Source organism: Myotis yumanensis, unplaced genomic scaffold, assembly GCF_028538775.1.
Source record: "Myotis yumanensis isolate MYYU_CA2020_CCGP unplaced genomic scaffold, mMyoYum1.0.hap1 SCAF_17, whole genome shotgun sequence".
NCBI lineage: Eukaryota > Metazoa > Chordata > Mammalia > Chiroptera > Vespertilionidae > Myotis > Myotis yumanensis.
The window spans coordinates 35,420,307-35,442,580 of record NW_027223768.1 but is presented as its reverse complement, the minus strand read 5'-3'; the positions used below and the strand labels follow the sequence as shown (position 1 = coordinate 35,442,580).

General features: G+C 49.3%; 1 protein-coding gene across 5 annotated transcripts in view; it reads right to left on the bottom strand.

Annotated features, from left to right (window-relative positions):
• PLEKHA6 (pleckstrin homology domain containing A6) overlaps positions 1 to 22,274 on the bottom strand; it is a 135,286-nt gene that overhangs the window by 55,251 nt on the left and 57,761 nt on the right. The window contains exon 1 of one of the 5 annotated variants that reach the window (XM_070397064.1): positions 16,940 to 17,021. The exons of the other annotated variants lie outside the window; for them this stretch is intronic. The gene's annotated coding sequence lies outside the window, so the exon portion shown is untranslated. Of the gene's footprint in view, positions 1 to 16,939; positions 17,022 to 22,274 lie in introns of those variants that run through there. 5 annotated transcript variants of the gene reach the window in all.

The following is a 22,274-nucleotide window of genomic DNA, read 5'->3' as shown; positions in this document are numbered from 1 at the left end:
AACCTGAGGCGCTGGGCTCTGGCACGATGCCCAATTGGATGAGCCCACATTATGAAATATTTGCTTCACGGGCCAATAGAGGAGCCAGGATCTGGGGGAGGGATGATATTTTTATTTATTCCTGGTGGAGGGAGCGCAGACAAAGGTAGTCATAGCATTCCCAGCCTGGGACAGAGGCCGTGGGAGGTGGGCCGCGGACGGGCCTCTGTCCGGGTCCAGCACACAATCCCTGCAGGTGGCTGAGCAGTTTCAGCTCCTGGCTGCTTAGCTAGAGGGTTTCTTTGCTTAAGCACGGCCCGCCTCACTCAGGAGATTGGAGAGTGGCACTAGGAACTGAAATAGAAAGGAAGAGGGGAAACATCTGGACAGGCCAAGGACTGCTCGGGTCTGCATGAACTTCGTGGCCACAGGTCGTCTCTACAGGTCATCGTAGCAGAAGTCATTTTCACACCCTTGCAGGATGCAGATGAAAGGTGGGCAGGAATGGGGAGACACGGGTTCCCTCTTCATCCCTTTAAAAATAGGCGGCTGATTTGGGGAAATCTACATCCAGCATAAAAGTGTCTCCGTGTAGGATGCATGTAAATCTACACAGATATGTGGGAATGGGGAGCTCCAGGCTCTTTGGAGTTAAGTCCGGGAAAAGATTTTTCTAGTTTGGGCAAAACATCAGGTAGTCTCCAAAGCCTGTATCAGAGCATCTCACCAGAGCAAAGATATGAGCAGAGAGAACATTAAGAGCTCAATAAACATATTTATGGAACGTTCACTACACAGAAAGCCTTTAAGTGCCATCTAGTAGGAATTTTAAACCAATCATGAATATGATGGGATATACAGGAGAATGCAAATGCCCTCGCGCTCACACCCACCATGAACACTCTCTTCCCCTTTCAGGACCAATGGGTGATGGGGCTGCCCCACCTCAGGCCAGCCTGGGTCTAGTTGCTGGCACCTTCTCCTTATCACTGCTGGTTCCTGTTTGGCTATCAGTAGCCCAGCCACTGTGGCTCAGGACCTGGGCTTAACGCAGCAGGCAGCAGCCGGGGGGCCTTATCTTATCTGCCGGGCTGCCTCCCCAGTGGCCTGATGGCTGGTTGGCCCCGGTCTCTTAAAGGGGCTACACTGCACTGTCACCTGTTTCATTCACCCCCAAGCATACCCCCCAAACCCGGGGAGCGCTGCCCATGGAGGGTCAGATGCACCAGACCACCCCCTCTCTGGCACCCTTTACAGCCACAGCTGACTGCAGGGCTGCTAATGGAATGTGCTCGTGACCTAAAACAGGGAAAGATGCTGATGTTTTAGATGCCGTTTTAAATGCTTAGCATCTCATGAAAATACCCTGCACCTCCGTACTTCCAGGCTCCTGCTCTGTTAAGTTTTAAAAAGCGGATCAGGATACAAAGTCCATATTCTTTTTTAAAAAATCTGCTGTATCTCTATAAACTACTTGCAAACAATGAAAAATTAAAATTTTAAAACATCACAATAGCGTAAAAATAGGAAATATGGATAAATTTACAAAAGATATGCAAAATCTATACACTGAAAACTACAAAGCATTGCTGAGAGAAGTTAACTGGAATCCAAATAAAGGGAAAGATAAACTGTTTGCATGGACCAGAAGACTCAATCTTGTTAAGAGAGCAATTTCCCCATATTTTTCCATGGAGTCATCACAATGCCAAACAAAATCCAAGCAAATTCTTTGTAAACATTGACAAGCTGATTATGAAATGTATATGGAAATTCAAAGGACCTAGAATAAGTAAAACTTTGAAAAAGAAGAATAAAGTTAGAAGGCAGACTACTGACTTATAAGCTACAGTAACCAAGATAGTGTGGTATTGGCATATAGATGTATAGATAAATGTTTATTAACCAATGTCACCCCAATGGATTCAAATTAAAACAGCTAAATGGAACAGAAGAGTCCAACGATAACCCATGCATATATGGTCAACTGATTTTCAACAAAAGTAAAAAGGCAATTCAGTGGGGTAACGTAGCCTCTTCAATACAGGGTGCTGGCAGAACTGGTGATCACGTACCGAAACAAAACAAAAATCCTGACCTACAAACATTCAAAAATTAACTCAATCAAGAACGGGTGGTGTTGCTCTGTAGTTGAGCGTCAACCCATGCACTAAGAGGTCGCTTGTTTGTTTCCCCGTCTGGGCACATACCCAAGTTGCGAACTAGGTGCCCAGGAGGGGGCATGCAGGAGGCAGTCAATCGATGTTTCTCTCTCATCGAAGTTTCCATCTCTCTATTCCACTCCCTTCCTCTCTCTATAAAAATCAATTTTTTAAAAAGATTTTAAAAAATTAACTCAAAATCAACTAATATCTAAATGGAAGAGCTAGAACTAGAAGAAAACAGGAGAAACAACTTAATGACTTTGGGTTTGGCAAGGATTTCTTGAATTAGACACGAAATGCACCAACAATAAAGAAAAATCAATAAACTGAACTTCACTAAAATCAAAAACTTTGCCATTCAAAAGACACTCTTACAAAAAATGACAAGGTAAGCTATACACTGAGAGAAGAGATTTGCAAAACATGTAACTGGCATCAGACTTTTATGTAGCACACATAAAGAACTACTACACTTACCATTAAGATAGCAAAAACAGAATAAATAATGGGCAAAAGATTTAAACAGACACTCCATCAAAGAAAGTATACAAGGTCAAAGTGCATGGAAAGATGCTCGATGTCACCGTCTCTAGGAAAATGCAAATACAAATGAGCTAACACCACAGACCCAACAGAACAGCGCCAATGAAAACTGACCATACCACGTATTGGCACGAATGCAGATGACCTGGAACTCAGACACTCCTGGTGACACTGTAAATGGCATCTCCACTTTGGAAACGTTTGGCAATTTCATTTAAAGTTAAACATACAGTTATCAAACAAGCCATTGATTCTCTTAGGTTTGTACCCAAAAGAAATGCAAGCACATGTCCACACAGAGATTGTACACAAATGGCCAGAGCGTTGCAAGACCCCAAACTTCAAACACCCAAATGTCCATGAAAAGGTGAATACAGTGTATGCGTCACACCCATACAACGAATCTGCCTCAGCAACAAAAAGAAGTGAATTACTGATCTCCACAACATGGATGCATTTCAAAATAACTACAGAGTGAAAGAAGCCAGCCCCTCCACCAATAAAAGTGTATAGTGTCCGATTCCATTATATAAAATTCTTTAAAAAATGCAAACTAATCTATAGTGACAGAAAGCAGATCAGAAGTTGCATGGGGAGGGAGTGAATAGAGGAATTTCAAAGAGGCAGGAAGAAACTTTGGGATAATGCATATATGTGCATTATTTTAATTGTGGGTATAGTTTCACAAAACATATCAAATTTTACCCTTAATACTAGTAAAGGTATATAAAAGGGGGGAGCCTTCAGCAGAGACACTGAAGGAAACCACCCAGCTACTCTTGGCCCACCCGTTACGTCTGCACCGTGATGGAATGTGGATGGAGGGGGCAGGATCAGCTTTTCCTTGTGACCTGCTTTAGTCTGACAGAAATGCTGATTAAAGGCAGGGATGGGCTTAGCCCCTGAATCAGCCAGGACTCTTCTCAGTGATTTAGGTCAAATAATGTGGCCGATCTGAATGTGGTCTTTATAAAAAGAAAGGATTATTTGTTTTATGACAGAAGGGATAATATCGACTAAAACCCTTTACATTCCCAAAGCACACTCATCATTCTCTCATTTGATTCCTTTATGGTCCTATGAGGTGGGCAGAAAAATATTAACACCTTCATTTCCCAAAACAAAACAACCAACTCCCCTCCCCCCCACATACAAACCCCTGAAGCTTAAAGAGGTAAATATAACCCAGCTCCTATATGAAAAGCAAGGCTGAATCCTACACTTGGTCCAGATCTCTCTCCTGCTACCTCAGACCTGCCCCTGCAGCCTGGCGAACACCCTCCACCGTACCCCTCGGACCGGCTTTGTCCCAGAGCCATGGGGAACGTGGACCTGCACCCCAGTGCTCACCCAGCACCGGGCGGATGCTCTGGACAGCGGCCAGTCACAGACCTGGAAGGGGCTCCCAGGATGGATGAAAACAGGGGCAGATCCAGGGTCAGAATAGGTTCAACAAAGGGGAGTGGTCAATGTTAAGACCGGGAAGACTGGTAGACGTGAGGGGATCCAAGGATCTAATTAGAACACGCATCTGATGAGAAAAGAGGGGGGAAATTCAACCCAACACCCCTCCCCAGGCAGGAAGTCTGGTGGGTGTGGAAGCAGCTGGAAGCTGTTAGAGGCTCCAGGCCAGAGCCCCGGCTGGACGCCAGGCCTCTGTGTCCCTCCTCTCCCTCCTGCTCTCTCTGTCCCCCCATCCTCCCTCCTCCTCTACTCTGGCCGGGGTGCAAGAATAGTGCTGGCCGGGCGCCCACCTCTCTCTTCCTTGTTCTGAGGACAGGATGATGGGAAAACCTGCAAAAACTCAGTAATCAGGATTAATAATATTTTAATGCAAAATTTTAAATAAACATGAATGCAAAAAAATCTGTGACGAATGAAGTATTCTCAATAAAGACCGGATCAGTATTACCGAATTTCCCTTTTGCTCCAGGCGCCCACATGGCTTGGAGGGGCACTGGTCCTGACCTGGGCTTTATTGAGAAGGTTGATATTTTGTTCTTCGTGAATTTTTTTGTAGTTCTTTTTATTTTTTAAGATATTGCATGAAAATAATGTGGCCGACCTGAATATGGTCTTTATGAAAAGAAAGGGTTATTTGTTTTAGGACAGAAGGGGAAAAATACCAAGTAAAACCCTTTACGGTTCACAAAGCACTCTCATCATTATCTCACTGGGTTCTTTTATGGCCCTCTGAGGTGGGCAGGAAAATGTTGTTTATCTTGATTACTGAGTTTTTGGACCTCCTCTTACCCTTTGAGCCTAAGGAGAGTGCCTTACCCTGTGAGTCTGGGGGAGGAAGAGGGAGAGGGGGGGACTGGACAAGGTGCAGGAAGGACCAGGGAGCTCTTCAAACATCCTCGGTGCCTGATCAACAAAGAAAAGGCTGAGAAACGCCTCCAGTTTTAAGGGGGGTAGAAATATGGTCCTGGATTAAACTCTAATGACATTATTAGGGCAACTGGAGACATTTAAATACGGGCTGCATAGAAGAAAATAGTATTGCAGCAATGTTCTGTTTCCTGAATTGGTTCACTGGGCTGTGGTATGCAAGACAATATCCTCATTTTTAAAGGGAAAAAAAGATGAAGAGAGCCCAGAGGGTGACCGCTGCCGGAGAGCCACCACAGGGGACAGAGGTCTCATCCAGAGACTGGGTACTGGAGGGCTGGTTGGGCATTTTTCTCCCGAAAAAAGAATTAACCTTGAATTCCTAAGTCGCTCCTCACCCTCCCCAGGAAGACTTGGGTATCCTCATAAAAAAAGGAAATTCACACTTACCTAAGCCGTGACCCTAGCAAGCGCCTGTCCTGGGCTGATGGAGGAGAATCCTGAGAGGCCAGGTAAGCGGCCCAAGGCTACAGTTAGGAGGTGGGTGGGCTGGGATTAGAGCCCAGGACACAGTCCAAAGGCAGCTCTCTTCCCACTTCGCGTTCTTGTGCAAATCGAAATTCCCTTCTCATGCATCATCCTACAGCTAATCTCCTAGTTTATTTTTACTGACTTGAATCTGCACTGGCCTTGAGATTGTTGGCTCTAGAGTCAGACTGCCCCAGTTGAAATCCTGGCTCCACCAGTTACCACCTAAGGGGCTCTGGGTGAGTGACTTAATCTCCCTCTGCTTTCATTCCCCAGCTGCAAAAAGCATTAATATAAGAACCTGCTTCGTGGGTTTTTTCAAAGGATTAAATGAGATGATACAAGCAAAGATTTCAAGAGAGGTCGGGGCACCTCGTAAGTGCTCAATAAATGTCAGTAATAATTCCTACCTGCCCCTGCCTTGGACTGTCCACTCATGGGAAGCAATGGCCTGCTAGTGACGATAGAACCCCTCGGCACTTTGGCAGATGAAGATGGATGCGTAATAATTGCTCCTAAGGAAGTTATCCATCAAGATGGCACTGGACATTAAATCTAGTTTGTAACGCCCTTACGCCACCTCCCACTTCCTTTTCCCGAGGAGTCAGAATAATCCACACCTGTAAACTCAGGGAGGTCTGCCCCCAGCACTCCGTGACCTGGTGGGGAATTTTTCCTGTGTCACATCACACTTGGAAGTTAAAAAGCAAGTCAGTTCGCCCGGCCAGCATGGCTCAGTGGTTGAGCATTGACCTATGAACCAAGAGGTTCGATTCCCGGTCAGGGCACCTGCCCAGGTTGCAGGCTCCATCCCCAGTGGGGGTTGTGCAGGAGGCAGCCAATCAATGATTCTCTCTCATTATTGATGTCTCTCTCTCTCCTTCCCTTCCCCTTCCTCTCTGAAATATATATTTCACAGGTAATCTTTCTGTCTTAAAAAAAAAAAAAAAGCAAGTCAGTTCTGGGGTTACATCACTGGGGTTGCATCACTGGAGTTAACTGGGAAGACAAGTTCTAGTGCTTTCGCTGTACCCATCCACTATATATAACATGGCCCAGTGCTTGCCCCTGAGACCCACTGGACATGAGACAGGGCCTCATCTTGCCCCTAGAGTCAAAGAGAGGACAAAAGAGGCCACGGAGTCCTGAGTGGTTCCGGTTCTCCGGGAAGCCCCTCTCCAGGGCTGATTCCCACCCGGAGCCATCTGCCCACTTCAGAGGTGTGGGTTCAGGAGGACCCAGAGCATGAAAAAGTGACAAAGCCAGCAGATTACATGTAGGGGGCTGCAGAGGAGCAGGCCAAGGGCAGGCTGGTCAAAGGTCAAGCAGCCTCAGGTGTAGCCCCGATAGCCCTTCTGTAACAAAGGCAGAGCTGGAGCGGGCAATCCTATATAATAAAAGCCTCATATGCAAATTGTTCGACCAGGAGTTCGACCCAGAAGATGCCGGAGAGCAGAGGAAAGGGCTGTGTGAAGTGGCAGCGAGGAGAGGAGGGGGGAGTAGGTGCTGCTGCAAGTGCAGAGCCAGGGTTTGTGGGCCCCACAGCCCATTCAATGTGGGGTGTCCTCATACAAAAAAGAGAGACTGCCAATACAAATTACACAGGACCCTGGGAGGGCCAGTGCAGGTGAGGGGCCGGGCGGCATCGCTCCACGGGAAGCTGGCCCCACGCCTGTCAGTATCCCTGACCTTGTCGCACACTCGCCGGTGCTCATCTGAGCCCCCTGGCCCTGCCCTAGCACTGTCTCACTGTCTCTCTCCCTTCACACAGTGCTTTGCCGGACCTGAGCTGTTTCATGGCTGAGAGCAAGAATTAGAGCCCCCACCCCTTGGAATTAAATCCCTCCCCCTCACTGCACGGGGGGGGGGGGGGGGGGGGGGGGATTTGTGTTTTGCATGCCTTCCCCGCCCCCAGTGCATGACACCATCACCATTACCCACCACCAGGCCCAGGCCCTCCCCACCCATGCCCTTTGCTGTGGGGAACCCCACCTTCCCCAAAGGGCACGGCAGGGGCCCTCCAAGCTGCCAGAAGGGGTGAAACCGCAGCTCCCCCAGCCGCCTGGCCCCCTACATTCCAGCCCCGCGCCCAGAGTTTGACCTCCTCTGCGGCTGGCTGCAAACGTGCTCTGTTACAGAAATAGCCCAGAGACACCCCCACCTCCAGGGGCGTCAGGCAAGATCAGAGGGAAGTGCTCAGCTCTCCGGTCCTCTCCCACACGCCCTGGCAGAGCACAGCCAAGTGGGCCTGCCTCCCACCCGCCCAGCCCCAGCACTTCTGCTCCGTGGCTGCCATTACACCGGGCGGGGTGAGAGGCTTGGCGGGATAAGGCATGAAGGATACATAAAGAAAACGGGGTTCAGCATCATGAAGAGATTATACAATCGACCCCTCAGTTCGTCTCTCCTCTGCTCTGGGGTTTGAAGCAAAGGGGATGACTTCATAGTCACTAAGTGGATCCTAACCTAAACAAGATGGTCACCCTCATGAGCCCGAGGTGGAATGAGGGACAGTGGGTTCAATTATGTTATGAATGACTGAATCACAGACAGTGATGAGCTTTTGGATGCTGACTCCCTGGTGTCTGACGAGACAATGAAATCTCCTAGGAAGGACTTTACTAGAAGAATAGATCTTACCATGGGTGAGGCAGGGGCCTGAGTGGCCTTCGAGGTTCAGGTCCCATGCCTTCCCTCCTCACAGGGAGTGGCAATGACACCACAGCCATGCCCGGGGCTCCTTCAGCCACGCTGCCCGCTACCTACTAGGTCTTGTTCGTCCCCAGGGTCAAGCAAGGAGAGAACTGGACAAGAGGTTTGGGGGTGTGTAAACTCGCCACACCAAACTCCTTAAGCTTGGCTGGAGGTCCAAGAAGGGCTAATGTTACCATAGTAGAAAGTGCCTACCCCTTTCTAGAAGCTGCCCTCACCCCGATACCGGCATAGCTGCAGTGGAAATAGCCATGTTCTAAAGGCTGACACACTCTCTTGGTGATGGCTAGCCAGCTGAGCCCAGCTCAGCCAAACCCCTTGCCAGAGATGAGATTTGGGATTGAGAGAAAAGAGATCCCTTCTCTCCAGGTGACGTGCACACAAGGGAGCTGCCGGAGGCCACCTTCCCTACCCTGGAGACTGACCGGGAGGTCGCAAGGCCTCTGCAGGGAGAGCAAGAGTGAAGCCAGCGCCGGAGAGGAATAAAACAGCAAGACCACATGTGAGGCATCGGCTTCTTGGTCCCAGTAGGTGCCGGTGGTCCGGCCATGTCTCTCTGACTTTACCATAAAACCCCCTCCGGGGATCAGGCTGCTCTGAGCGCTTTCGGTAGCAGGTGCTCAGGAGTCCCAGCTGCACGGGGAGGGCCAGGATGACCACGATGACTTCTGAAGGACCCAACATCTCAGCTCCGCAGGCACGGTTGGCACAAGGAAGACCAGGAAGGTGAAAGGAAAGGGGAAGGAGTGGCAGGTGTGCCCAAAGGCAGCAGAAGACCGTGCTGGGAGACCTCGGCTGGCCTACAGACAGGCTGCTGAGAGGACGGGATAAAGGGTAAGGTCGGAGAAAGCAGATCAGTTTCTACCATGAGATTTAGAAAAGCCCTGAGGGGTTTAGGAGGAAAGTGGGGCCGTAGGTGAGCTGAGATCCCTAATGAAGGCGCAGGTGAGCACTGCTGACGGACAGGCTTGGAAAGATCTGAACCAACAAGCAGACAGAGCTTGGCACACGTCCCACAGGACAGCCGCCTCTCAGGGGAGGACAACCCTGTGTTCCTTCTCCTGCGCTCTCTACAGCAAGGGTGGGTTTGCTGCCTCAGAGCCTCACAGTCTCACAGGCCAAAGGGTCTGATCTGGCCCTCCGGTCTTCTTAGGAAAACCTACTTTCCTGGCATCCATTTCATGAGCTAATGGTCCCTTTAAGAATATTCCCCCCATCCATTCTCTAGTTGGCTAGAGCAGATGTTCCTTGTTCCTATGGCAACTAACCTACCATCCTTCCTAATGGGTATCTTCCGAGTGCAGGACACAGCACCGAGCTCCTTACCACATAGCAACACCATGGACACGCGGGCCTGGATATTAAGAGTTCATATCTTATATGATCCAAGAGATGACCCCGAAATGGCAGTTGCCTTCTAACAGCACTTAGAATGTAGGGGGAGAGGAGTTACCTATGCCGTTGCCCAGACAGCAGGCCCAATAAAGTATTGTCCATCCTCCCAATAAAGTATTAAAAGCACATGGTGTGTGTCCAGCATATCGAATTAGTACTTCCCTTGACCTTTTTCACATCACTCATGAAGAGCAGCGAAACCCCCTAATTGAATTTTCCTTCTTTCCAGCTGCACATCAACATCATCCTTATCCGGGGGTTTGTGATCCTTCCGGACAGTCCTCCTCTCAAGACCGGTGCCTACTTCAGGCAAGATTCCTGGCAGGGAGGGCTGTGCATCCCAGGGCTCTTCACAGGGATGGGGGTGTCCCCCTACAGGTGCTGCTTTTCTCACTACACCTAGCATGACTCTACTGTTCCTGGCTCTCACAGTCCCCACAAAACCAGCTGGATTCATCTTGAAGCCAAGATGCTGACTGAACTTTAGCTTTCTCTCTTCTGAGAATCTACGGTAGTGGTCCTCAACCTTCTGGCCCTTTAAATACAGTTCCTCATGTTGTGACCCAACCATAAAATTATTTTCGTGGCTACTTCATCACTGTAATGTTGCTACTGTTATGAATCGTCATGTAAATATCTGATATGCAGGACGGTCTTAGGCGACCCCTGTGAAAGGGTCGTTTGACCGCCAAAGGGGTCGCGACCCACAGGTTGAGAACCGCTGCTCTATGGGATTCCAGAAGTCAATGTGTAAACACATGAAACCTATCAGGTGTACAGAAAGTGCCTCCCTAATCAGAGCTCCCACCCCCACCCTGGACTCTCCTCCACTCGCTCCTAGAGAGGTAAGTGTGCCACAGCCCCACAAAGAAGCCTGGCTCTGGAGGCGACGGACCTGGGCTGGAATCACACATCGGCTGAATGGCAACAGGCAAGTCCTGCCCCTCTCTGAGCCCTCGCTTCCTCATCTGTGAAATGGGAAGGCTAACTGCACCTGATGGGATTTGGGAGGCAGTTCAGAACTCGTTCGCATTCCCAAATCCACAAGCACCTGAAAAGGGAAAGCTTTTTTCTCACCTGGTGGCAGAACCCAACATGACTTGACCCCAGTTAGCAGCAAAGCATGACCTGAACTGGCAGGAGACTCTATAGCCTTTCACTTATCCCAGGTACGTGGCTCTTTAAATAGGTCACGCTGTGGAAATATGAACATATTTGGTTTGGGAGCTGCTCCAGACGGGGCTGGAGGTTTTAGGTAATCACAGTACGTGTCCCGTGTCACCGTTCTGAACCCCACGGGCCCCAACGGTTTCAGATGACCAGCTGGAGCTGTCTCTGCTGCTCCCCCAGCCCCTGTAGACGGGGGTTTCAGGAGAGCCACCAGAGTTATTTAAACTCAAGATGCTGAGAGCCAAGCAGAGCACTTGCCCCATCACAATCCGGGTCTCTCCTGGGTCCCTGGATTCCTGCAGCCTGCAGCCAGCTCCCTGGAACTCGAGTTGGCCTGGGGCAGGGAGATGATCCAAGGGCCAGCCCACAGCCCTTAAGGAGCAACTGCTTTCCCACCCGAGCGAGCTGGCAGAGGCAGAGCACTGCTATTGGGTTGGACTTCAGGTAGAGACATGCCTGAGGATTCCTAACATACGTGCCTCCCAACTCCCCACCTCATTCGCTTCCAGCCCTCTCTCCACCTCATCACCCACAGCCTCATCTGTGCTACCTGCTCCTCGGAGTCATTCCCAGGGGGAATAGGCGGCTGAGCCTTGGGAAATGCTAACGGGTGGAAGGGGCCAACGTTTGTGGGAACTGAAGAAAGGGAAAGATGCTGTGAGGGAGATGATGAAGACGGGAAGTTCTGGGGTGAGAAACCATCACATCCAACACACAGTGGAACAGGTTTGGCGTGTTTCTCCTGATGTGTTTCATGGCCTCAGGAGGCTTTTAAAATGGGAACCCAGCCCTGGCCAATAACTGTGAACAATATTGGGCAATTGCTGTCCTCAGATCTCTTGGTTACAAAAGCCTGTGTATCTGCTGTGTGGAGAAGACCTGTCTCATGCTGCCACCTGCAGCGACTCTTCCAACAGACATGCAATTGTTGGACAGTAAGTAGGCCTGCAATTCTTAAAACGATAGTAGACTCTCCTCTTGCAACGTCAAAGTCTACCTCAAGTTCTGGGAAAGGCCCGACTGTCTGCCTCTAAGGCTGAGGCATGCACAGCTAAACAAATAGGATGGTGGCGATCAATTTTAACGCCCTCATTTTACAGACGGGAAATCTGAGGCCCAGAGAGGAAATGACTTACCCAAGATCTTGCAGCCAGATGAGTAACCTCACCATGAAGGGATGGGGGCATCTTTAAGAGCCCAGTCATGTCTCTGTTGAACTTTACCGTCAGAAAAAGCCATGTTAAATGGTTAACACCTTCTGTCCTATTGGGTTGTCCATCTCGGAAGAGATCCCATCTCCAAGAATTTGACTGTACTCCACGTCTCTGTGTCCCAACTTAGGACAAAGTTCTCATTAACGCCTCCCTGGGGAAAGCCACCATCACTGGGATCAGAAATAGGCTAAGAACCACTGCCTTGTCACCGTCACTCACCTGCCCCAAACTTAGGTGGAGCCATCAGATAACCGATGGCAGAGATCTTCCACCCGCACTTCTTGGATCCTTTCTCGAGTTGTCTTTTTCCCTCAGCTAATTTGAATAGGTCCATAGTACCTGTCATCAGTCACAGCTGTAAGCTTTCCCGTAGCAGTACTCTTAAGGGCTATGCTGCTATACTGGCCTTTCACCTTCCAGAAACCTCTTGGCGAGGAGAATCTCATGCCCTGGGCTTGGACTTCCAGATCAGGAAAAGGGTGCCGGAGTCCATTCATTGTCTTCACTAGCTGACCCTAGGGCTACCCCAGATCAAATAAAAGCTTAGAGCGGCCTGAGATCAGTGGAAGTCCTTCTGGACTTGCCCGCCTGGTCCCCCAATATTGCAAAATTATCTCGTGTCTTTTTCTCTCATTTGCTGTGCGGCTCCTCTTTCAGGTACCGAACCCTACTCCACGCAGAACGTGGAGGGAGTGTTACTCGACAAAGGGTCTTGGATAAATCTCAAAAAGAGCATCTATTCAATTTCTAGGGTGATTTCAAACGAATTTTCCCTAAACGATTTCTCTCCTGCAAGTCTGCACACATGTGCAACACAACCACGTGTCTCAGGCTGGCAGCTGGGGCTGCCTGGGGATTCCCACATACTTGTTATTTGTTGCTATTCCAGGCCTGACTCCTCAGAAGGCCAACAACTCAGACACTTAAGCCTCTGGGAGCCTCCAGATCTAGAAAAGCTCCAATTGAGAGCTCAGGAAGATCTGCCCTTCCTTTCTTCCTTCTCTTCTTTCTTTCTTTCTTTCTTTCTTTCCTTTCTTTCTCTCTCTCTCTCTCTCTCTCTCTCTCTCTCTCTCTCTCTTCCTTTTTGTTTTGTTAATCCTCACCCAAGGATATTTTTCCATTGATTTTTAGAGAGAATGGAAGGGAGGGGGAGAGACACAGAGAGAAGCATCAATGTGAGAGAGACACATTGCTTCCCGAACACACCCCAACCAGGGCTGGGGATTGAGCCTGCAGCTGAGGAACGTGCCCTTGACTAAAATCAAAACCAGGACCTTCAGTCCACAGGCCGATGCTCTATCCACTGAGCCAAACCAGTTAGGGCAAAATCCATCATTTCAAAAACTGACAGCAAGATGTTTAAATGCCCTTGACCCTTGACCATCTGGTTACAAAGGTGTTTCCAAATGGACACCAAGACCCTGAATGTGAACTATACCTCATACTGCTCCCATAATCCAATCCACAACCCCCCCACCCCCACCCCCGCAGCTTTCCAAAGATTGAAGGTGACATTCATCACTCCCAAAAGATAACTACAGGAACAGGAGCCGGCAAGGCCTGACCCCAAGCCTCTCCAAAAAGGGAGAGTGTCAGTCTCTCTGACAAAGGGGAAGAAGTGAGAGCGCATTCCTTTGCCCATGGCCTTGTTCTGAAGGTAGGAACCTCCCGCAACTTAAAAATGGGGAAACCAAGACAACTTGAGTTTATCATGATCCAAGGAGGGAAAGAACAGTCAAGACAAGATCAGAATCCAAGTTTTCTGGAACTTTCCCCAAAGAGCCCTTATCAGGGAGATTCTCGTCTGTCTGGAGAAGGGCCTGCCTGGAGGAAAATTTTTGGATTTCATGAACCAGTTAAATTTCAAAAGAATGAAATTTAAGGAACCATTAAAAGTTTGCCAATTTTTAAATTTGCCAAATAAGGACATTTAAAAAGGCCAACTACTATTGACTCTCCCCATCAGCTCATGAAAAGAATAAGAAAGCCATAACCTCAGAATATTTGAATATATCCCCTGCTTACCCCCCCAAAAATCCTCTAAACTAAATACATTTTGCTTTAAAAAAAAAAAATCAGTGTGCTCTCCCTGTTTTTGTCATTTCACCTAAGACTGGCGAAAACTCTGTCACACACCAAAATGTGATCATCACTGGGCCAGATTGGCCTCTCGATGCCCCTTTCAGCTTAAGCCTAAAAATCCAGAGGAAGACCCTAAGCTTTGGGATCGGGACCTTCCCAGGACACCTAGGCCGGGCAGACGTGGCGGGAAGGGGGAATCAAGAAGCATACGCTATTCTTCACGTAGGTAAATCCACTCTGTCAGCTACAAAGACCTGAATAAATGTTGGTGGTTGTTTTCTAAATCCAGTGTTCAGGGAGCAGCTACCTCCAGGGAGCCCCTGAGTTTTACAGCTCCCGCCCCTGTGCAGATAATTCAGGGGGGAAGCCAGTCTGTCCCGAGTTAAGCATTATGTGAGCTATAAAGGCCGTCCCTGGGGAGTGGCAGCATCAGATCCACACATCACAGACCCAGGCCCACTGCTGCCCTTCCAGGTGCACAATGAGAAGCCCAGGGAGGACTGACTCCGTTCCAGGGGGGAGTTTCACCTCTGCCTTCCACTGATTATTGCTCTTGCTCATTACTCAGCAGGAAAAGTGTGGGGGATGAAGAGGTAGAAGGAAGTTGACACATATGGTGGTGCGCAGGGGAAACACAAAAAGCACTGGATTAGGAGCTGAGTGTGGCTCAGTTGGTTGGGCGGCGTCCTGTGCACCTGGAGGTTGCAGGTTCAATTCCTGGTCCAGGGCACATGCCCAGGTTTCGGGCTCCATCCCCAGTAGGGGGCTTGCAGGAGGCAGCAGATCAATGTTGCACTTTCGCATCCATGTTGCACCCTCACATCAATGTTTCTCGCTCTCTCCCTTCCTCTCTTTTCTCTAAAAAAAAATCAATAAACTGTTTTAAAAAATATTTTTATTTTAAAATATATTTTTATTGATTTCAGAGAGGAAGGGAGAGGGAGTAAGAGATAGAAACATCAATGATTAGAAAGACGGGGGATTGAGCCCGCATCCCGGGCATGTGCCCTGACTGGGAATCAAACCCTGACCTCCTGGTTCAACCACTAAGCCACACTGGCCGGGCAATAAACTATTTTTTTTTTAAAAAGGAGTTGGATCTTGATCCTAATCCTTGCCCTTCTGCATCTTTTGGCTCCAGTTTCCGCATCTCTGTTGAAAGACTGATATTCTTCCTGTCTTCCTTATAGGACTGCACTTAGACTGTGAGATCTCTGAGGGCAGAACCATGCCTTCCCCGGCTGTGCATGCTAAACAGATACCACAGGACCTCAGGGAGAACAGGGGTCCATAGACATCTGCTAAACTGAACCTCTGAAGTGCACTCCAGGCTTAAAAGCACCACATGACTGTATAAAGGAGGGGTTACTATTATCTGTTGGCCAAAACTATGCACCACACCATCTATCAAATACACAAAGACACTGGATTCTATTTGGAAGCAGCTGATGATGTAAATAAGAACGAATTTTTAGAAATGCCCTTAGTTCCCAAAGTAACCAGACTGCACAATAGTAATTATTTTGCCTAACAGATAGCTGTGCAGACTCAACTGCACTGGACAATGTCCTGCGCTGAAGTGTGTTTCTGCGCACTTTGCCCAGCCCGCACCACCGCTCAGCCATCTCTCTCGTTATCTCCCGAAGTCAGCAGCACACGCTGGTGCGCTCACTATTTTGGGTGACATCTATATTGGGAGCTGGGGCCCCTGGTTGGCAGCGGCTTTGGAATGTCTGGGAGCTGTGGGCTCCTCGGTCCCCTCTCCTTGCTCCTTTCCAGCCACTCCGTGTCCTGCCTGCAGCTCGCTCCACCACACGCTCCCAGTGCTTGTCTCACCACCCAAATGGGCTTTTCAAAGCCACCTCCAGCCTCTGGCAGAGTCCCACTGGCCTGGCCCACCCACCTTCCTGCCAGACCCTGCCTCACAGCACGGGCTGCCCACGGGGAATGACATCACCAGCCCCCCCACCGCCCCGCCCCCGAGACGAAGCACGTCTTCGATCTCGGCTCCTGGCCACTGAGGAACACCACGCAAACTCTGGGAAGACAGCGCCACGCTCAACCAGCCTTACCCATCTGTCAGCTCCTCGCCCAAATGCCTGCTTTGGGGAAGAGTGCCAAGCCCCACCCGCTCCACACACTGGCCTCCACCCTGCCCCATGCCGAGGCACTAGGAGAAAGTGCTCCTGTCGCTTGACCCTTCTCGGCTCTAATCCCTTTAGGCTGGTTCAAGCTAATTCCACATGGAGACCTCGCTGGGGTTCACACTGGCTCCACCTCCCACCACGCGAGCTGCTACAGGACTCCCGGTTAGCTGGTGAGGAGGGTCCCCAAGTGCCCGCTCAACCAGGCCTGGCTCCAGGGCATCGGTCCTCTGGGCACACATCTCCGCACACATCTCTGTCCCCACGTTCCCTCTGCAGCCCCTGCTTCCCAGTGAGGAAATAGTCACATTCTAGACGCCAGAAATTTTCTCTAACTTCTTCATTGGAGACCCCAAAGGAAGATGGGCGTTCATGGGACATTCTTATTTGTTAGGAGAGAAAGAGGGGAAAGAAAAAGGAAGTAAAAGATTTGCTTTCAATATAATAGACGTGCCCCAATATGGGCCTTCTCTCTCTCTCTCTCTCTCTCTCTCTTTCTTTTTCTCATACATACACATACATACACACACACACACACGCGCGCGCACACACACACACACACACACGCACACACGCCACTCCTCTTTGCCCAGCATGTGCATCCTTCTCCCTGGCCCCCTCCTGCTAGCTGGGTAGCCGTAGTCTCCTAGCCCAGGCCCCCTGGACCCGGTTTTACCTTCCATGCTGGAAGACTCGGACCGCTGACTGGGAAGGAACGAAACACTACTCCAGATGCGAGAAAACTGCCAAGGGTGGTGGATGCAGCTCCTGGGAGCAGGCGGAGCGGAGAGAGCCCGGAGCCCAGCAGTTCCCAGCCTTCCAAGGAAGGCTCTGGTGTCAGCTGTCTCCCTGCTCTGCACTGACTGAAAACCAGGGAGTCTCCCGATAAAGCAGGGTCTGAAATCCGAAACTGCAGGTTGGCCGAGTCCTATATAAACACACTCACACCCTGGCCCCTTGGTCTGATGGCTTACCCGCCCGCCCGCCCTGTTCCCCTCCCTCCTCACCCTGCCTGCAGCTCTGTAACATCAGACAGCCCTCTAGCTGCTGCTTCTCCAGACACCAGAGCACAGCCCTGCAGCTCAGGGAGGGACCTGTCAGGCGTGGTCCGGTCTCTCCCAACCCCAGCCCCTCCAGCAATTTAAGTCCAGGTGCTGAAGTGGCGCTCAGGGTCATGGAAGTAAGGATGATGAGCAAGGTCCCAGTTTAGAAGCAGTTTCTAGAATCTAGACTCTTCCTCCACATCAAGGAATAATAAATAGTCTGCTAAGGTTCAGAGCCAAGATAACTGGTTGGAGTATAATAATTGCTCAACGCACTTATCTCCCCTTCTCTTCCTGCCCCTCCTTCTCTCCTCCAAGCTCCTGTGTCTGGCTGTTACGAGCAACTCCTTCCCCTAATGTTCCACCCGTAATAAGAATCAGGCCACGTGAGAGTGAGGAGGGAAATCACGGTGACAATTACCTCATTTGCTGATAAGGGACTGAGTGAGGCCAGGAAGATGAAATGGCTTATCAAAGCTGGTGAGGGCCTGGCCAATGTGGCTCCGTGGTTACGCATTGACCTATGAACCAGGAGGTCACGGTTCAATTCCTGGTCAGGCACATGCCCTGGTTGTGGGCTCCATCCCCAGTAGGGAGCATGCAGGATGCAGCTGATCGGTGATTCTTTCACTATTGATGTTTCTATCTCTCTCTCCCTCTCCCTTCCTCTCTGAAATCAATAAAAAAATATATAAAAAGCTGGGGAGGCACTCCCGGCCCAATCTGGCATCTTGGGTGGTAGAACGGAAAGAGAAAGTTTAAATGTCAGATGGAGTCATGTTTTGATACAAGTAGATACTCACTTGAGTCACTGACTGTGAAAAAAGTCACTTAACTTTCCTGGGCCTCAGTTGCCTCCGTTGGAAAATGAGGTAAATGGCACTACCGGAGAAAGTGACGACTAAATAAGGTACAAGTATAAAGCAGGAGCACACAGTAGGCATTCAATGAAGACCCACCGCCCTCCGGCTCTGTTTACCATGCACACGCCCTTTTACCTCTGACTCAAAAGGTAACTCTGAATTGCCTTCAGTATTTACTGTTCCTTCGGGTGTTGGTTTAATGTTTCTCGTTCGTTGTCTTTATGTCACTCTGACTAGTAACAGTCACGGGTCACTGCACAGGACTCAGAATGCAACGCTTCGTGTCTCTAGAGGGGGAGCTTTATTTACGGACCAAGGTCACGGATTCGCACGGCAGACCTCGCTGCCGATGTCTCCCACATCTCCACCTCCAGGCACCAAGCTCCAGTCCCATGAGTATTTCCCCAGAATGACAGGCACACCTCCCTTTATGAGCTTCACTGGTGTTGAGTCTTTTACAAAGTGAAGGCAAGCCCTGGCTGGTTTGGCTCAGTGGATAGAGCCTCAGCCTGTGGACTGAAGGGTCCGGGGTTCGATTCCAGTCAAGGGTACATGCCGGGGTTGCGAGCTCAGTCCTCAGTGGGTGGCGTGCAGGAGGCAACCAATCAATGATTCTCTCTCATCATTGATGTTTCTCCCTCTCTCTCTCTCTCTCCTTTCCTCTCTGAAATTATAAAATATATTTAAAAAACAAAACCAAAGTGAAGGCAAGACCCTCCACCAGCAAAAAGATTACAACTTCCTTTATTTACACGCCTCGCTTTATTGTGGTGGTCTGGAGCTGAACCTGCAATATCCCCAAGATATACCTGTAGTCTTTGCCTTGTCTAAAATGAAATTAAGATTCACCACCCACTGACTAACTATATTATGGTACAGTCCCCAAGGTAAGTCAAGGAAGATATGAGGGGCAGAGCAATTAATTTAGTATGCTACCATTTGGGTTAAGAAATCACTGGTGCCCTGACCGGTTTGGCTCAGTGGATAGAGCGCCGGCCTGCAGACTGAAGGGTCCCAGGTTCGATTCCGGTCAAGGGCATGTACCTTGGTTGCGGGCACATCCCCAGTGGGCAGTGTGCAGGAGGCAGCTGATCGATGTTTCTCTCCCATCGATCTTTCTAACTCTCTATCCCTCTCCCTTCCTCTCTGTAAAAAAACAATAAAATATATTAAAAAACAAACAAAAAAAAAAAACAACAACAACAACAAAAAAATCATTGGTAACTACCTATCTATATATACAAAAGCCTAAGCAACTGTCCGACCGTCCAACCGGTAGCTATGATGCGCAATGACCACCAGGGGGCAGATGCTCAACATAGGAGCTGCTGAGCTGCCGTGATTTGGCAGCTGCGGTTCTCGGGTGATACACCCAGAACCAGAGAGGAGGGAGCCCGATTCCAGGGTGCGTCACCTGAGAACCGCCCTCTTGCACGAAGTCCAGGACCCCTTAGGGGATGTCAGAGAGCTGGTTTCGGACCAATCCTCGCAGGCCAGGCTGAGGGACCCCACCAGTGCACGAATCCGTGCACCGGGCCTCTAGTATGATTATAATGCCTAGAGCAGGGATCAGCAAACTTTTATGAAAAAGGTTAGATAGTAAATATTTTCAGCTTCATTGGCCATATAGTCTCTGTTGCAAATATTCAATTCTGCCTTTGTAGTACAAAAGCAGCCACAGGTAATAGATAAAGAAATGAGCATGAATTAATTGTATAAACAAATGATTATAAATGAGCATAAATAATGAGTATAAATGAATTAGCATGGCTGTTTCATAAAAACTCTACTTGTGGACACTAAAACTTGAATTTCATATAATTTTAATGTGTCACAAAGCTTTATTTGTCTCTTCCTCCCCCCCCCCCCCCCCCATTTAAAATTGTAAATATCCTATTTGGTTTGTGGATCATACAAAATCAGGTGGCGAGCCGGATTTGGCCCATGGGTCACAGCCTAGACTGGCTGAGAGCATCTCAGGAAGGACCAGCAGACATTAGTAACAGTGACCTCCAAGGAGCGGGTAGATCCGAGGTGGGGCAGGAGGGAAACTTTTCACTGAATACCATTCTGTATCGCTTGACTATTGTAATCCATGCATGTTTAAAACATTTCATCATTAACGGGCTCCCCATCTAAGTTCTCTGACTTCTATCAATGTCTACTTTTACCATCCAACACAATCAGGCTTCTAACTGCCAGGTCAACTCTAATTCACCCTCTCCCACCCCAGACTCTCACCCCAACAGTAATCAGTGTCCAGAACCCACTGGTCCTGTTCACCAAAGTGCCTCAGCCCACTCCTCACTAGTCCTCCCCCTACCATTGTCTATGGCTCTTGCCATTGTCTCTACCACTCCACTGTCATTCTATACAGCCTTGCACACTTACCCAACTTTTTACTGGGGTAAAGCTTATTTCCAGAAGGGAAACGGAAGCTTCTTAAGGACTAGGACTCTGTATTGCCTCCCCCTCGGCTCCTCCACCAGTGCCTTGCACCTGGTGAGAATCCTGCAAACAGTTGCCTGGTTGTTATCGCCCATCCTGTTGGTGATGGTTTGGAATACACGCAGTGGTTCTCAACCTTCTGGCCCTTTAACTACAGTTCCTCATGTTGTGACCCAACCATAAAATTATTTTCGTTGCTACTTCATAACTGTCATGTTGCTACTGTTATGAATCATAATGTAAATATCTGATATTCAGGCTGGTCTTAGGCGACCCCTGTGAAAGGGTCGTTCGACCGCCAAAGGGGTCGCGACCCACAGGTTGAGAACCGCTGGAATACAGGGAAAGGTCCATCCAGAACAGAAGCCAGTCTGAGACACGCAGCAGGGCAAGAGGGCACAGGAGTGCAAAGCCTTGGATCGCAGGAACAAACATGGAGGGAGAGGAAAGATGTCAGAGTCAAGACCTGCTCCAAAAAAGGGGGCTGTGCTTTGGAGAAGGAAATCAGGAGGCCCCCGGGGAGTTTCCCCCTAATTCCAATCTCTGGAACATTAGCCTCGTGCGGTAGGGAAATGGTGGTGGTCCCAGAACCGGAGCCTCGCACGCTGAGGAGGAATCTCCGTGCTGAGCAGTGCGCCCTCCCACCCGGTGCCGGAAACGCTCTCCCCAGCACCCAGGCCTGAGCTGCCGCCTGAACTTTGCATAAACCAGGCGTGCGTTACTTTCCAGGCAGCCTGTCCGCTGGTGAAGAGGGCTGTGAGCATGATTTTCTGCTTCCACCCATGTTTCCTGTTCTGGAACTAAACAGAAAAAGACTTCCTGAGTGGGTAATTAAAAACTAATGACAGCTACCAAATATAATAGAGCTTTCAAATATTTCTTCCTCCCGAGATGCTCAGAGGGTTTTTAAAAACACAAAAGCATGGACTCTTTGGAACTGGAAAGACCTTTGCTCAAAATGCTTATTGAATAAAACTGAATTGAGTCATTTTCTTCCTACTTCCCAACGTGAATAAGGGTTGTGCTATAAAAGTAATTGCTTTATTTCTTTATAGGAAAGAACTTCACAATCACCTGTGGCAAAATGGGTCTTAAAATCCCACTTGATGCCACAGGGAACTCATGATTAGAGGGTTCGCTCATTTACACCCAATCACACCGTGGTAAAGTCAAAATTCAAACCTAGGTCTACCCAGCTTCAAAATTCAGTCTTTTTCTTACAGCCCAAAGTTTCATGACAGTAGGTCACCAACCTCCCCCTGTCTCTGAAATCCACAGAAATGGTTATTTCTATCATTTCCATCAGGAGCAGAAGAGACGGACAGCCTACAGCCCATGCTCTACTTGCCTGCCGTCCCTCACAGGCCCATCCTCTGGATGTACTCAGGCCTTCCAGGGACGGAGAAAACGAGAGCAAAGACGATCCAAAGCCAGGATGCCAGCGTCCCAGAGACATTCGAGGGCACAGTGGCCTCTCCCTGGCTCCCACGAGATGACCAGTCCTGTGTTTCCCCGGCCTTCGCAGGGGCTGGCTCCGGCCTCCCCACGGGGCTTGGTGTTGGGAAGCCCATGAAGCATGGCATTGTTTGGGCAGCACAAACACAACGTTTACCTGGGTCCTGGCACCTTTCTTTTGGTAAATATTTGGCTGGCTCAC